The following is a 17,550-nucleotide window of genomic DNA, read 5'->3' as shown; positions in this document are numbered from 1 at the left end:
ATCATCAATATATGAAGGATATTGTCAAAGGCCTTTTAAGCACCTAGTGAAGCAATCATATTTTTTTCTTTATGTACATTTGACTTTGTTTGGTTGGTTGGTTTAGTGGTTGGTTGGTTGGTTGGTTGGTTTGGTTTGGTTTGGTTTGTTCTCGGCAAGGAATTTATTTGATGTAATTCTTTTCAAGCTTCTGGAATACTAGTTTCTCTTATTTGAATATGGTTCTATAGCAAGAATTTCATGGACCCACTGATAGTATAAATAATGACTACAGAATAATTTTTAAGAGGCTACAAATTAAGTTGAAAACAGGCTTTTTGCATGGGCAATTTCCCACCTAACTCATCTAACTTAACTATCTAGCCTATGATTTCCCACATGCTTTATACCTCTCTACTCTTCTGTGGTCCATCTGTTCCCCTCTGTGTCCACTTTTGAATTTCCCACATCTTTCTTCTTCCCTGACATCACTCTCTCTGTCTGGAAGTCCTGCCTCCTCCTTCCTGCTCCAGTTATTGGGCCTCAGATTTTTATTACAACTAATGAGCATCAAGATAACACCTGATATATTGTTTAGATCACCTCTAGGCATAGAGGGCTGTCTTGCCTTCAAGTTTCTGAGCAAGTGTGAAAGGACAAGTATTTACAAATATAAAACCAGTGATGGGCCATAGAAATGACAATACCAAGATCCTGCCAGCATGGAGCTCTCTGCCCTGTACAAAATTAACACCTTCACACAACGTAAAGAAACATTTACCCCAACAAAGTTCAAAGAGACAAAATCATGAAAAATACTTCAAAATTCTACAATGTCTTGTCTTTGAAACTCATGCTTTTTTCATTCTCTCTCTTTTATATTATACGCACTTTGAGAATAATTTCAGCCTAAACTTTGACAAGTTCTCATTTTTTCTAACAGTATGATTACATAACTTTATGATTTATTTGGAGGTGTGGCCTAGTTGGAATAGGTATGGCCTTGTTGGAGAAATTGTATCACTGTGCAGGTAGGCTTTGAAGTCTCCTAGTGCTCAAGCTCCACCCAGTATGGAATTACATTCCCCTTCTGCAGCCTGAAGATCAAGATATAGAACTCTTGGTTTCTCCAATACCATATCTGTCTGTATACTGTCATGCTTCCTGCCATGATGATAGTCATAAGCCAGCTGCCAGTAAATATTGTCTTTTATAAGAGTTGTCTTCATCATGGTGTCTCTTTACAGCAGTAAAACCCAAAATATCTTGGTCAATTTCTTTGTTTCCTCCCCCATCTCCCCTTCCCTTCTGGAGGAGGAGGAAGAGGAGGAGAAGGAAGAGAAGGAAGAAGAAGAGGAGAAGGAGGAGGGGGAGGGAGGAAGAATAGACAACAAGCATACCTTGGAGCACTTATCCTTAAATGGTATGTGTTTATTAAGTCTATCTTCTCAGGGATTAGAGAATCCCACATAAGAGGGAGCAGAAAGAGTGTAAGAACCAGAAAGGATAGAGGACACCAAGAAAATAAGGCCTTCTAAATCAACATGATCAAAGCTCATATGAACTCACAGAGACTGAGGCAACATGCACCAAGATTGCCTGAGTTCACACCATATTCTCTGCATGTATATTTTGTTTTTGAATTTAGTATTTTTATGAGATTCATGAGTGTGTGAACTAGTGGGTCTCTGATTCTTGTGTCCTCTGTTGTGCATTTTTCCTATTTGTGTGTCTTGTCAAACTCCAATGTGTTGGGTTTTGTTTATCATATTATAGTTTATTTAATTTTATTATTAACCCTTAGAAATATGTTTGTTTTCTAATGAGAGACAGAAAAGGCAAGATCTGTATGGAAGGCCAGACACAGAGTATTTGGGAGGAATAAAGAATGGGGGAGCCATAATCAGGATATATTATGTGAATAAAAAAATCTATTTTTTTTTGCTTTTATACAATTTTTAATGTTAATCAAAGGCTTTATAAGTTTGGTAACGCTCAATAACAAGATGCCCAGACAATCAGAAGTGTAATCCAATACCCAGCCTAGATATACCAACTACCTTTGACTGGCAGAAACACACTAACATCTGCCTCCCTCCATGTTTCCCCCACCTACCCCTCTCTCTCTCTCTCTCTCTCTCTCTCTCTCTCTCTCTCTCTCTCTCTCTCTCTCTCTTTCTCTCTCTCTCTCCACCTAGCTCTTCCTCTCCTTCTCCTCCTCCTCTCCTTTCTCCTCCTCTTTCTCTCCTTACTCCTCCCACCTTAGCTTCCCCTACATATCACCTTTCCTGTTAAAATAAAACTTTTCTCTTAAATTAGAGCATAACTATACCAATTTGGGTAAATAAGGTATAAGATAGACCTAATACCCAGTCAATCATTTTCTTGACTAACCAGAACCTCTGTCATCCCTCCTAACTAAAAGACTTAGTTCTGAACCTGGCTTTTTTTCTTGGCTTTAGAATGAATGTCAGCTGAAAACCATCCTCTCAAATCTTTTCTCTCAAAGTAAATAGCCAATACTTATATATCTTTCAGAATACATGATCACATGTTACAAAGTTCATCACAAAAAAAATCAAATCATAAATTGAAATAGAAGTTTACAACAGAGAATGTTTACATGCATACCATTAGGAGTAATTATCTGGCTAAACATCCATCACCTGTCTAACTCCACAGGTTCACTGAAGGTTTAAAACTATAACTAAGTGCTCATATATTTTGATCATCCTGATAAGCCCTTAGAAATAATGATCACAGGAGTGATCACAGGACTCTGTTTATTGTCGTGCATATTCTTTGATTATCTGGGTTTATTGTCTTTCTTGTTCCTGGGCTATTTGCATCTATTGTATTGCTAGTTCCTCAACCTAGAACTGACCTTAATACTTGCCTGTAATTTAAACAGTATAAAGGCAAAAAAAAAAAAAAAAAAAAAAAAAAAAAAGGAGAAGGAGGGATGGAATAGGGGAGTAAAGGGTGGTGGGAATGGGGAAGGGAGATGGCATCTGAAATGTAAATAAATAAAATATGGAATAAAAACTATAACTAAGTTATTAGTGAAGTTTTGTGTTAATAAATCCAAGCAATATTTTATCTTCTGTCCTAGCACTATAATCATTAATATAACTAAATCAGTTCCATTTTTTTTGAGACAGGGTTTCTCTGTGTAGCCCTGGCTGTCCTGGAACTCATTCTGTAGACCAGGCTGGCCTCGAACTCAGAAATCTGCCTGCCTCTGCCTCCCAAGTGCTGGGATCAAAGGTGTTCGCCACCACTGCCCGGCCATTAGTTCCCTTTTAATGACCTTTGGTTAATTGTTTTACAACCCCTTGGAATGTGCCCTGAGTAGGAGAAAATCTGGTCACTATCTAAGAGCAATTAACTGATGACACTTGGGAGACTGGCGGAGTTCTCATTGCAGTTTTGACTATCAGAAAGGGACCTAATAGCAGTCCCACTATAAAAGAGCTTAATAAACATTAATATAATTTTAGGAATTCTTATAGGATCATCATTAAGACTTAAGAAGTCATCTATTTGTCTATATAGCATCACCACAAGACAGTACATCTTTGTATCTGCAGAGATCTGCTCCAAAGGGCATGCAATTACTTAGTGATTGTTATATATGTTTAATAATAATAGGAAAAGCATATTAATAGCAGGAATATTTCCTAAAATAAGTCCCTTACAGCCTTGTTGATAAGTGCTCACTTGTCACAGATTATATAATAACCCAAGGCAAGCCATTTCAGGATGATCACCTGCTAATTATTAGCTTGTCCCATTATGGCTCCTGACAGTCTGTGCTCCAGAGTGCAGAACCAGAGAAGTGACCCATACCTTTTGAAAGACTCTAGAAGATTGCATGTGGATCCCTGGGATTGGACACTGCATTATTTACACTTTAGAATTTGTTTTTTCTTTGATCTGATAGTGACTGTGCCCTGGTTTTTCCCTCCTGAAATAAGAAATTATTTAACTTATTTTTGATTTTATAGGAGTCCACAGTTGAGAGATTTTCAATTTTAAAATAGATGTGGTATTCTAAAGAGAATGAACTTTTAACATGTTTGAATTAGTAAAAATGAGACTTCAAGTCTGTAAATGTTTTATACTGTAACGCTGAAATTAATATGAGATCCAGGAGACACTAGAAAAGGCAAGGTTATCCTTAACCATGATGTGTTTGTGTGTCAGGTTAAGGGGTCAGTTGTTCTGACTAGTTTTATGTCACCTTGAAACAAGCAAGAGTAATCAGAGAGAAGGAAGCCTCAATTAAGAAGATGCCTTTTCAAGAATTGCCTCTTTCAATCTACAAATTACTGTCCAGAAAAGGACATACTTGCAGAATAGTCGACTGATTACATCTGCCTAGACAGAGTAATCAGCCCTCAATAATTCTGCGTCACTAAGGTCTGTCAGATGATTCTGGGCTAGAAGGCTGAAGATTTGATGCTCCAACATTCGGTAGTATAGGGACAGTCCAAGTGTTCAGTGGTCTCTATAAATTGGCTAAGTTTTAGAAGCTATGCTTAGTGCTTCCCATAATTTCAGTTAACTCAGTCATTCTGGATTTCTGACAGGGTTGAAGACCTATAGTCTCATAGCCAATCCTGGCTATTTACTTTGAGAGAAAAGATCTGAGTGGATGGTTTTCAGCTGACATTCATTCTAATGCCAAGAAAAAAGCCAGGTTCAAAACTAAGTGTTTTAGTTAGGAGAGATGACAGAGGTTCTGGTTAGTCAACAAAATAATGGACTGGGTATTAGAACTATCTTGTACCTCACTGGCACAAATAGGCATAATTATGCTCTAATTGTATTTTGAGAGAAAAGTTTTATTTTAACAGGAAGGGTGATATGTAGGAGGAGCTAAGGGGGAAGGAGTACTGAGAGGAAGAGATGGAGTAAGGAGAGGAGAAGATGAAGGAGAGGAGAAGCTAGGTGATGAGAGAGAGAAAGAGAGGGGGGCATGAAGGCAGATGTTCACGTGTCTCCACCAGTCAAAGATAGTTGATATATCTAGGTTGGGTGTTGGGTTACACTTCTAATTGAGCATTACCAAACTTATAAAGCCTTTGATTAACATTTTTAAAAAATTGTATAAAAGCAAAAAGGAAAAGGGTGCATGGGATAGGGGTTTTCTAGGGAGGGGAAATGGGGAAAGGGTGTTGCCACCAGCAGCAACAATGCTGAACCGGGTTCACCTGTAAGAGAGGCTGAGAATAGGGAAACAGGTGGGAAGAGATGAAGCCAAGACAAAGTTCTCTGATCAAGGCTCGAAGTTTAATAATTTGCTTTCACATATAAAGGGGAAGCCCCACGCCCCAGAGTCTCTTCTCGGTTCAGCCCAGGGGCTGGGCAAGGAGATAGCAGTCCGGGAAAGGTGTCAAGGCTAGCTCAGCAGGCAGTCCATTCTTCTGAGCTCAGGTAGCAGGCTCCAAGGTGCCAAGGCTAGTAATGCAATGCATCTCCTAGGTCCTACTGTTGCTTGGTCTATTGTGGTAAATGACTTTGCAGGCCTGCTCAGGCCTGGGGGAAGGGCACAGTTCCCGCCTTAATTTTTTAAGATGGCAGTACCAATATCTGGACGGGGCACAATTTCATCCCGTCTAGGGTCTCGAGTGGCCGGGCAGCCATGTCTGGCTTAGATTGGCATTTATATTACCCCTATATTACCCGTCATTGAGGAAATCATACATAGCATATTGATGTATTCCTCTGCCTTAGGTTTATGGGAGCTAAAAATTACTCCTATAATTACCCATCATTGAGGAAAACATACATAGCATAATGATGTATGCCTCTGTCTTAGGTTTATAGGAGCTCAAAACACTCTTACCCATCATTGACTAACCGGCCATCATTGGCACACGCTTTAGACCAAGACCACATTCAGACCAAAGGACCTGTGGGCATGCACTAGATGCAGTTCTTCACAGTGATGTGTAACTGCCATGATGAATAGCTGAGCTTGCTGAGAACGATCCTGTGTGAGGGCAACCAATCTGCTTGAGATATAAGGTTCAAAGGTTAAAAGCAACATTATTATTCAATCAATGTAGAAAATAAGGTGGGAAGTGGAAATGTTTCAGTATCTAGTCCAACTGCTAATTAGCAGGGATCAGACACAAAGTCTGGCCACCAGGTGGGTAGCTTAGTAAAAATTACTTACTCTCCAGTAAGAGTGGAGACTATATATCAAGTTAAATAAGCTGGTTGATAAAGATTTTGAGCCATCTTCATCATTAGAATCATAATTATTAGGCTCAAGATCTGTGTCCACTTGAGGACCAGTCTTTTAGGCAGCCATCAGGCTCCATTTTCTTTTTTTTTTTTTTTTTTTTTGAAAAATGTAGACTGACCCACGACCCCAAATTAGAACAGGATCGGGACCACACTAAGTATTGTTAAGGAGCCTTTCCACAAGACCCTGGCAAATAAGTTAGAAGTAACTGGATGCCAGTGGCTATCCACTGCAGACTGACCTTTAGCATCAGTTTGCAGAAAATTTAAAACAAGACAAAAGCAAGGTGTGCTTTTGATGACCTTGTGGGGTATAATTCCCCCTTTCTAGTTTAAAAAGCCAATATTTTAGAATTACTTGTAAAACCAGGGAAGAAGCACCATTAGCTGCTTTTTCTACACTCAGAGAGTTATGAAGATATTATTTTAAAGTTTCATAATCTCTTTCACAATTTTTTGTCCTTGAGGATAATAAGGAAATATCAGTAATATTAAATTGTCAACAAAACATCCCAAATGTTTGACTGTAGCCAAATAACTGTAATAGCCAGTTCCATTATCTATCTTAGTCTGATATGGAACACCAAGCACAGGAAAATAATACAGGCAAAAACTAATTATATTTTTAGTTGCTCTCTTGTTAATGTAGTTGCAACTAGAAAGTCTAAAAGGTGTCAAGTCACATGTACATAAATCAAAAATGAGTAACATCTATTTGCCAAAATTGATTACATATAAGACTTTAAGGCTTAAGACCATTATGAAAAAATTGAAAATATTGAGAACAAGTTTTTGCAATATAACTTGCACATTTTCTAGAAATGTCAAGTTGTTGTCTTAAGCTATTACTCTTCTGATGTTGTAAAGAATAAGATTGTATGGCCAATTATTTTTGAAAGGCCTAGAATATGTCTAGTATATAAATCTGGTCTGGCATTGTCCTATGGTTCAGACAATCCAATGAGCTTTTAAATGTCTTATAAAGTTAAGAAACAGTACATGTTTCATAAATTAAGCTGTATTTTTATAAATAAAATTTGAAAATTAGCTATATCTAAAAAAGAAACAATTTTAAGCAATTATAAATCATGAGCCATATACTGGCTATGAGTATATCAGTTGAAAGCTTGATTTTTTTAGCATTTCAAACAGTGGCTACAACACATAATTTAATTATTTGTGTTGAAGCAGGGGAAACTCAAGAAAATAAATATGTGATTTAATTACATATATTGTCTTCTCAATAGATGAGTCATCTGTAAATATAGTAAATATAGTAAACATCTTTTCTATGGGCTGCATGCATAGTAAATTTTAGGAAATATAAAAGCATGCATAGAGAAAAACTGTAACAAATGATTATCAAATTTATCTAAAATGTTTGCCATGTAATAGGCCAAATATCATTATTTTTCAATAACCAACTTAATTGCTATTTGGAATAAGGGATAAACCTTTTATCTAAAATGCTTTTAGGATTTTATCATATAATCTTGTATTAACACAATTATAATTTTATAATAGGATGTTTAAACTTTATTTGTAGATGAAGAAAGATAAATCCACATTAATGCTTTCTTTTTCCAAAGGGCTGCTGTGGACATATGAGTAGTAATAACACAAACAGCCAACAATTTATCAGTCTATATAATCTATCTGTTGACAACCAACAGCTCACTCTATTTTCAGCAAAGCTATCTATATAATTTATCTGTTGATAACTAACAGCTTACTCTATTTTCAGTAAAGCTATCTCTCCTTTATTAGTTAATTGCCAAGGGGAATTAGGACTTGCATCCCTTTGAAAATATCAAACAGAGGTTTAAATCCTCCTATGGTAAGCTTAAGATGAGATTTTAGACAATTAATATCTCTTAACAACTTTTAAAAAATCACTAAACGCAAATCAAGATTAAAAGCAAACCATTTTCTTTTTGCATGTACACTTACAAGCCAGAAGATGGCGCTAGATCCCACCACAAATGGTTGTGAGCCACCATGTAGTTGCTGGGAATTCAACTTTTATATTTTTAATTATAAGTCTAGCCTTTAACAGCTAAGCCATCTCTCTAGCACCAACTATCTTTTTTTATTAGAATTTTCTGTGCTACAATCTACTCAGAATATAAATGAGGTCTCAAATATTGAAAAGATACTGCCTTTGAATCCTTTTTGGAGCAACAAGTACTCCAAAAAAAATTTAAAGCTCATTATATTGGAGCAAAGGCTTGCAGAAAAACTTCTTTAGAGAAATTTGCCAATAAAGTATCACACAACGAATAATATACACTAAAAGATTTAAACTCTTAATTTTTAGCATCAAAGTAACAACAATATATATATGTTATATGTATATATATATTATATGTATAAGCTATGTATATATGTATATATTATATATAATATATATATATATATATATATATATATATATATATACACATATAATGTAAAGCAGTTAACCATTTTTTGAAGCAATCATTTCTAACAATATCACTTCATGGGCTCTTAAAATTTACGAATAAATTTACTGAATGTAAACCTCTCACCTTTACCAGAAATGTAAAGGGATGGTATAAAAACATCTTTTATATCTATAATAATTCTATATGTATTTACTGGAATGGCAGCTGGAGTAGGCAAGTCAGGCTGTATAAATCTTAAATTTGAACTTTATTTTGGATTAATTTAGTAACCAATCTTTTTTAGCTGAGTGAGAATATCAGATAAAAGCTAACCTTATCCTCTAATAATTGTTACATACATTAGAGGAACCAAAAGCATCTTGAACAATATTTTTGTCAGCAGGTACAGTTATAACTCATGGAGGGAAGTAGGCATAATTTTAATGTCTCCAGCATAATTATAACTCTCGGCCCACAGACTGTTGTAAACAGTCTTTGGGTCTTATATTTATCCCTCTTCTCCTGCAAGAAACACATTGCTGGTCAAAACCCAGGACAAAAGGAATGTTTGGCTTCTGAGCTTCTGCAGAGCTCAGTCTGCATTGTCTTAATTCAAATGTAAATGCTCTTAATCTCCGGCCTGTTCTCTGAGGCCTGGCTAGGTCTGAATTGTGCTTTTTTTTTTTTTTTAACGTTAACTTTAAACTTTAAATTTAAGCTGTAAACTTTAAAAGACACGTGTTGTATCTTTTCTCTATAAACATGGGTAAATCAAAAAATCTCAAACTCTCGATAGAACTACCAACTGTAGCCAATGGAATATTGGCAATTTAACTATGTTTTTAAGCCTCTTTTGCAACATTAGAGTATAACCATATTTTTGAGAAACAAAACCAATCTTTAACGATGTAAGCAATCTATTTTCTCTAAAATCAACACCAAGTAGATTACATTTATGCTATAAAGTTTTGCTGCCAATTATTATATATGAATGCATGATAGTGCAGCTTTTAATATCTCACTAAAGAGACATTGTTCTTAAATCTTATCTTTCTACATCTGGTTTCTGAATGACTCTAACCCCGAGTTACCAATCTTAAGCCAACCTTTGTTAACAAGGTTGTAAACTTTTTTTTCATATCCAATAACTTTAGGCCGATAATCTATAACCAAGACATGTAGAACATATTTATACCTTAAAACCAATTAGAAACAAAAATGAAGTGACAATACATCTTATACATTTAAACCAAACAAAATTTCTTGCTTTTTCTAGCTGTAATTTCAAGATTAAAGCACCTTGTCACAGAGATTTTCTACAACAAACAACTCTTAACTTCCTTATTTAATCCAAGAAAAAACCCTGCTGGTACCTTTAAAGGTAGCTTTTCCAGCTGAGCTCACTCTTAGCTACAGGTGTTAAGCAAACTTATCAGCCGCTGCTCTACATATTAAAACTGCCTTTGAAAACCAAGTTAAACTAGACCAAGTGTTGAATCAAGCATTTTTAACGATCTTTTAAACATTAAACATAGAACATAAAACATAGACGACCAATCATTCATACAATGAGACACGTGGACAGAAACACAATGAGACACGTGGACATTGGTGCGCCAAGGGACAAACAAAGAAGCAGAATCATGGATACTGCTCAGTGCTCTGCCCTTTTTTGTTTTTCAAATTCTTTTAAACCCAGTTCCTCTCGTCTAAGGCTGCCTCTCTTGGGCCTATAAATACTCTCCTTTCCCCAACTCACTGTCACCCCATATTTGATTATTAATAGCATCTTTTACAAGCTCCCAAAGGCAAAGGGTGTTAGGATCTGCCTTCATAGTTCATGAAACCTGTCCAACTGTTTCCCAGGTTTTCTTATTCAAGGTTCCTTCCTGTGGGAACCATGGGCAGTATGAATTTATCTCTGCCAAAAATTTTTCTAACATACTATTTGAAAACCCTGATCCTCCCGCCTGGAGCAATCCTTGAAAGCTGCAGCAAATGCCCATTTTGAATTCTCCTGACCCATAATTTGTTGTCAACTCCTAGGTAAATTCGACGCCAGGCCAACGCCTATTTCCTAGACCCTATCCCTGACAAACATGCTTCCTGCAAACACAGACTTCAACAATTAACCATAACTAGCGCTTGTATCAAAATCATTTGCTAGTTACTAAGTGTGCGGGATAATCTTCTTCTTCCATTTTCCATAGAGCTCTACACAAGACAACGTTCTTCAGCTGATCTCTTGTCCTCAGGTCCGTCCCTGTTCAGGCGCCATTCTGTTGCCACCAGCAGCAACAATGCTGAACCTGTAAGAGAGGCTGAGAATAGGGAAACGACGGGAAGAGATGACGCCAGGACAAAGTTCTCTGATCAAGGCTCGAAGTTTAATAATTTGCTTTCACATATAAAGGGGAAGCCCCACGCCCCCAGAGTCTCTTCTCTGTTCAGCCCAGGGGCTGGGCAAGGAGATAGCAGTCCGGAAGGTGTCAAGGCTGCTAATGCAATGCATCTCCTAGGTCCTACTGTTGCTTGGTCTATTGTGGTAAATGACTTTGCAGGCCTGCTCAGGCCTGGGGGAAGGGCAAAAAAGGGGATGGCATCTAAAATGTAAATAAAATATCCAATAAAAAAATAAAAATAAATAAATAAAATAAAATTTATGTTACAATAAAAAAAAAAAAAGATGCCTTTTGTAGCTAGGCAGTGGTAGCTCATGTCTTTAGCAATACCAGAATTCAGTAGACAGAGACAGGCAGATCTCTGTGAGTTTTTAGGCCAGCCTGATCTACAGAGTGAGTTCCAGGATAGCCAGGGCTACACAGTAAAACCTGACCTCAAAAAACTATAAACAAGAAAAAAGACAAAGAGAGAGAGAGAAAGAGAGAGGGGGGGAATGCCTTTCTAAAATTGACTATAGGTAATTATGCAGGTATGAGGACTTAGGTATAAATCAAGTCTGTGTTTGTTGGACTAAAACAGAGGAAAGCCATTACAGAACCAGGAAATATGTCCATCTTTTCTTTTTAGCAAATTTCAGCAGGGCAGTTGAGAATGTGATGTGTAATTTATGGCTAAACTTCCGGACAACCTAAGGAAAACTCTACCCAAACTGATCTCAGGGACATGCTTATAAAGATTCTGCTTTTGATAATGCCATTTCAAAGGTTTATATGCCTGATATGAGCTGCAGGAGATATTTGGAAGATTATATCAGAGTCAGCACAGATGTGAGCTTCCACAATTTTAATGTTAATGTTCTAGCTGCTGTGAGACCAAAACAGGCACCAATATCTCAGAAGTTAATGGGAGACCAAAACAGGAAACTATGCTTTTCCAGTTAAGAGCTCTGTTTGGAGCTAAAACAAAAAAGTTCCTCTTTGTCCTGCATTAAATCCTAAGTAAAGAATAACTTCTTGTTTGTCTTGTGTTAAGTTCTGTGAAATAAGATTTCTATTTGTAATTAGGAAGAGGCTTCTATTTGTCTTGTGTTAAGTCCTCGGTAAATAAGGTTTCTATTTGTAATTAAGTGTAAGTTCCTATTTCATAGGTCTGCTGTAAACTCCTTGCAACCCGATTCATATGATGACTATCCTTCCCTTTGTTCCTCCTCTTTTCTTTGTATCTTTTTAACAATGTATAACCACCAACCCTTTCCTGTAAACATCTTATCTCTCCTACAAGAGGGTCTTCAAGAGGCCAGTGGAGGCTGCTCTCTCAAATACCAATTTAGGATGAGGCAGCCATCTGCCAGGCCTGGGTGCACCCCAAACACAGTTTGCTTTAACAGGACAGTTGTGGACTTGGCCTTTTCTCCTCGAGAAGATCAGGTTTTAAAACGTTACCCTAAAAACAAAAAGTAAAACCACTGAAATGTATCCACTGTGGCACAACAAGTCACAGGAAAAGGAACTTTAGGAAAAGAAAAAGAAAAGCATATAAATGGAAAAGGCACCAGTATTAAGCCCTAATGTAACAAAAGGAAGGCACTGGGCTACTCAGTGTCCCTGTATTAAATCTCAAAACTCTAGAAGAAAGACCAAACCCATGATTAAGAAAACGTTATTTTAAAGGTATACCCAGGACTGGCACGTAGGACAATGCCCACTAGCCCCTACACAGTAGAGGGCATGACTACAGGCTACACACAGAGCCTCAAAACAGAACTCCATGTTAATGCAGTACCTAAAGGCCAAAGGGGCATAGCCAATTAAACATTTCTTTCCACACCCTACTTCTTGCAAAAGGTATTTAACCTCAGGCCCACCCTGAAAATACTGGGGTATAGTTTTATCCATTTTCCGCCATGATAATAAATATCTTAAGACGATAGCCTATTTCTCTTCCTTGGGACCCACCTTGGGGAACAGTGGAGCAGGTTTTCAACTACCAAGTTGTCCTACTGATGACCTCTCTGTGTTCTCAGCCACAGAGGCCCAGCTACCCAAGCAAGGAAGCCAAGCCAGCCATGACCCAGCCAAGTTAGTCACCACCGTCAAGAATTCTCATCCCTGTAGGATGCAGCCGGAGCTCATCCTTCCCCCTCTCTTTTTCCGCTACTGGCCACCAGCCCGAACGTCCCCACTTCAGTCTCAGCCTTTCTGTGGCTCCTCAGTGGCTCCTGAGAGCCCAAGGGCCTGAGAACCAACCAGGTCCTGGCTGCCTTTTAGCCCAGGGACCCCCAACCCAAGAACCCTGACTTCCAAGGGAATCTTAAACTATGCTTTCCCACCTGGAGAGGAGTCTTATGGCTTTGCACAGCCCAATGTCTGCTTAGCACCAACGTGGAGTGAACACAGTCCAATTTTCGAACATCTGTCCCCACGAGAGGCCCTAGCCACATGGAGAGACAGACGTGGGACCCATACATCAACCCTATAGGACCCACGCACACTACAACCCAACAGTTCTTAATGAAAGAGTCCATGTTTATCCATATTGTTTATTGACTCTTCATTGTGGAAAATGGGTGCATACTACCTTCTGAGGGTGGAGCAGAGATTAAAAACCTTTTACAGGGAGGAATGTCAGAGAAGTAAAGCTGATTAGCTAAACCCTCAGATACTCTAGATACCTTTGTTCTGGGCTACGGGACCACAGGTCACGTGTCCTATATGGGAAGTGTGTCATGTGTTCCAGGCCAGGAATCTAGTGGGGAGCAGGAGATGCCTACCACTCAATGGGTACCTGAGTGCCAGGGTCTCAGACCCACTCAGCCTTACCAAGTTTCTTGGCACGGTCCACTGTCTCACAACACAGGAGACAAAGACAGGTGGTTCTCTGTGAGTTTGAAGCCACTCTGGTCTACGGAGTGAGTTCCAGAAAAGCCAAGGCTACACATAGAAGTCCTGTCTTAAACAACAACAACAACAACAAAAAAAAAAAAAAAAAAAAAACCAAGAAAGGGAGAAGAAAGAAAGAAAGAAAGAAAGAGAGAAAGAAAGAAAGAAAGATCTATTCTTGTAGCATATTAAAATTTAGCAGCAAAAAAAAAAAATTTAGCAGCAATTTGGTTTAACAGTATGGCTCCTGTTCTGGTTCCACTTGTATATTTGATAAACAGGGCAACGCACCAATTCTGGAAACTCAGTGATGGCCCTACTCTGGATCCTTGGGCAACAGTGGAAGGAAATTTGATAAAAATAGGGGAGCTCTTATAGCTACTCTTGGCGTTGAAGTCAGTGATTTAAAAATAAAACAACCTTATAATTTTTTGTTAATTCCCAATCAAAGTGTGCAGATTTTACAAATTGGGATGTTTAGCACTCTCCTAGCAGGATCTATGGAGTTCTTATTGCCTGTTTTAAAGCCTTTGATATATGATGTGGCCAAAAACCTATGAGGACAACATTTGATGCAACAATGGAGAACTATTCTCACGGTAAATAATATGAAAGCACCTTTTAAATGGGGCCACTGATCCAGGACTGCCAACTCCCACATGCCACAAACACTGGATATCACTGTCAAATGACCTGCGGCAGCTCCTCAGAGTCTCCAGTGGCTTCTCCTGCTCCCTCACCAGGCAGCCACTGCATTAGTCTCTTGTATCCATTTCATGACCTTGACCCTGACCCTCATCCCCGAGTCTTGTCAACCTTGACACTGCATCACAACATGCACATATGATAAAGGTCCTTTGGGGTGGACTTTATTCCCTTGGGAAAAGTTCTGTGCTCAGATAGTTGACACAACTGCATTTTCATTATGCATTTAGTTCATTGTGAAAAATCACGTATAAGAATTTCAGGTACTTGTAATATTCACTATTTCACATTAAAATGCTGAAAAATAAAGCAATGTCTATGTATGGCTCTAAAAATGCCCCACGAATACTTCAAATGTCTTTAAAATGGAATAAGGATGACATCTGGTGGCCAGCATCGTGATCTGATTTTTCTATGTCAGAAGGTTTTAAATGTAAATCTAACAGACTATAATTTGAGGCGATTACAGCAAGTGATCTGACCAAGTTTTTCGTTCTAAGATGTAAATCATTTTGAATGCCTTAAAGAAAAACAGAATATTGAGAGATGGACAAAACAACTTTTTGACAATTATTTGATATTCCAGCTCTTCATATGTGAACTTTTGATTACTTACATATAATCTGCTTTAACTCCAAACTACTTGTCAATATAAAAAACATTTCTTTTCTCCCTAGCTCACGTAGAGTTGAGATTTAATTTTCTAAGTCATAGAATAAGATTTCCTAAGGCAGGACATTTCTAGTATCAGGGAAATTATGATTATTTTCCCAGGGTGATTCAGTAGAAAGGTTTCATCTGTTATTGCAATCATGGCTCATTGATGAGGAATTGCTGAATTGTCTTACAGCATTGCCCAACCTGTCTATTTTTAATAAAACAACAACAATGAGCAGTGACTTTTTTCCTGTGTTCTAGACTACATAGATTCTTACACGTGGGTTTAAAAAACTCCTATGCACAAGATGCATAATGAAACATTCTTAGTGCTGGAGCCACTGTCGCCGAGCCCAGGCCATGCAGCTGCTGCTCGCCCGTTGCCCCCCATCGTGCACTAGCGGTCCCAAAAGATTCAAAAGATTCAAAGTCCAAGATGACAACCCTCAAGGACCAGCTGATTGTGAATCTTCTTAAGGAAAAATAGCCCTCCCCGCCCCCCCAGAACAAGGTTACAGTTGTTGGGGTTGGTGCTGTTGGCATGGCTTGTACCATCAGTATCTTAATGAAGGACTTGGCAGATGAACTTGCCCTTGTTGATGTCATAGAAGATAAGCTAAAGGGAGAGATGATGGACCTCCAGGATGGCAGCCTTTTTCTTAGAACACCAAAAATTGTCTCCAGCAAAGACTATTCTGTAACTGCGAACTCCAAGCTGGTCATTATCACAGCGGGAGCCCGTCAGCAAGAGGGAGAGAGCCGGCTCAATCTGGTCCAGCGAAACGTGAACATCTTCAAGTTCATCATTCACAACATTGTGAAGCACAATCCACACTGCAAGCTGCTTGTTGTCTCAAATCCCGTGGATATCTTGACCTATGTGGCTTGGAAAATCAGTGGCTTTCCCAAAAGCTGAGTTATTGGAGGTGATTGCAACCTGGATTCAGCTCGGTTCCGTTACCTGACGGGAGAAAGGCTGGGAATTCACCCGCTGAGCTGTCACGGGTGGGTCCTGGGAGAGCATAGCGACTCCAGTGTGCCTGTGTGGAGCGGTGTGAACATTGCCGGCGTCTCCCTGAAGTCTCTGAACCCACAACTGGGCACTGATGCAGACAAGGAGCAGTGGAAGGAGGTTCACAAGCAGGTGGTGGACAGTGTATATGAGGTGATCAAGCTGAAAGGTTACACGTCCTGGGCCATTGGCCTCTCTGTGGCAGACTTGGCCGAGAGCATAATGAAGAACCTTGGGCGGGTGCATCCCATTTCTACCATGATTAAGGGTCCCTGTGGGATCAATGATGATGTCTTCCTCGGTGTCACATGTATCCTAGAACAAAATGGAATCTCGGATGTTGTGAAAGTGACACTGACTCCTGAGGAAGAGGCCCGCCTGAAGAAGAGTGCAGATACCCTCTGGGGAATCCAGAAGGAGCTGCAGTTCTAAAGTCTTCCCAGTGTCCTAGCATCTCACTGTCCAGGCTGCAGCAGGGTTTCTATGGAGACCACATACTTCTCATCTGAGCTGTGTTTAGTACAATTGTGTTGAGGTGGTCTGGGGAAAAAGTCTCAGTTCCCACAGCTCTACCCTGCTGCCAAGTGGTACTTGTGTAGTGGTAACCTGGTTAGTGTGACAGTCCCGCTGTCTCTAAGACACACTGCCAACTGTGTGCAGGCTTCGATTACCCTGTGAGCCTGCTGCGTTGCTGCCCTGTGCACTCTCACCAAACATGCCTAGGCCAACGAGTTCCCAGTTAGTCATAACCTGGCTCCAGTGTGTAAGTCCATTATGCATATCTTGTGCATAAGTGTTCTACAGGATATTTTATGTATTATATGAGTAGTGTACATTGCAATATTATGTGAAATGTAAGGTCTGCATATGGATGATGGAACCAACCATTCAAGTGTCATGCCAACAAAAACACCAAATAAACCTTGAACAGTGAAAAAAAAAAAAGAAACATTCTTAACTATTAACATGCTTTCTACAGCATGTTGGCAAATGTCACAAAGTATAGCAAATGTCACTATATTCTTTAGATGCATGTACGAAGATATCATAATGAAAACTGCTATTTTGTACATTATGATAATGAAAAATAAACTTGCCTGATGGAGAATATATTCGATGGAAACTTTCACTTTTAGATTACCTTAAACTTAATTGTAATCATCCTTCTGGAAAACTGTTTACATTTTTTAATCATACTCAATGGAATCTCCTTTCTAAACTTGTCACTTCCCCTATCATTAATGCTTCTACTTAT

The 17,550-nt window shown here is 38.7% G+C and overlaps 1 pseudogene; it reads left to right on the top strand.

The window, feature by feature from the left end:
• Window positions 1-15,615: 15,615 nt before the first annotated feature.
• Window positions 15,616-16,977, top strand: LOC117702577 (L-lactate dehydrogenase A chain pseudogene; annotated as a pseudogene).
• Window positions 16,978-17,550: the final 573 nt, after the last annotated feature.

This window comes from Arvicanthis niloticus, chromosome 2 (assembly GCF_011762505.2).
Source record: "Arvicanthis niloticus isolate mArvNil1 chromosome 2, mArvNil1.pat.X, whole genome shotgun sequence".
Taxonomy (NCBI): Eukaryota; Metazoa; Chordata; class Mammalia; order Rodentia; family Muridae; genus Arvicanthis; species Arvicanthis niloticus.
This window is presented reverse-complemented; position numbering and strand designations above follow the sequence as displayed.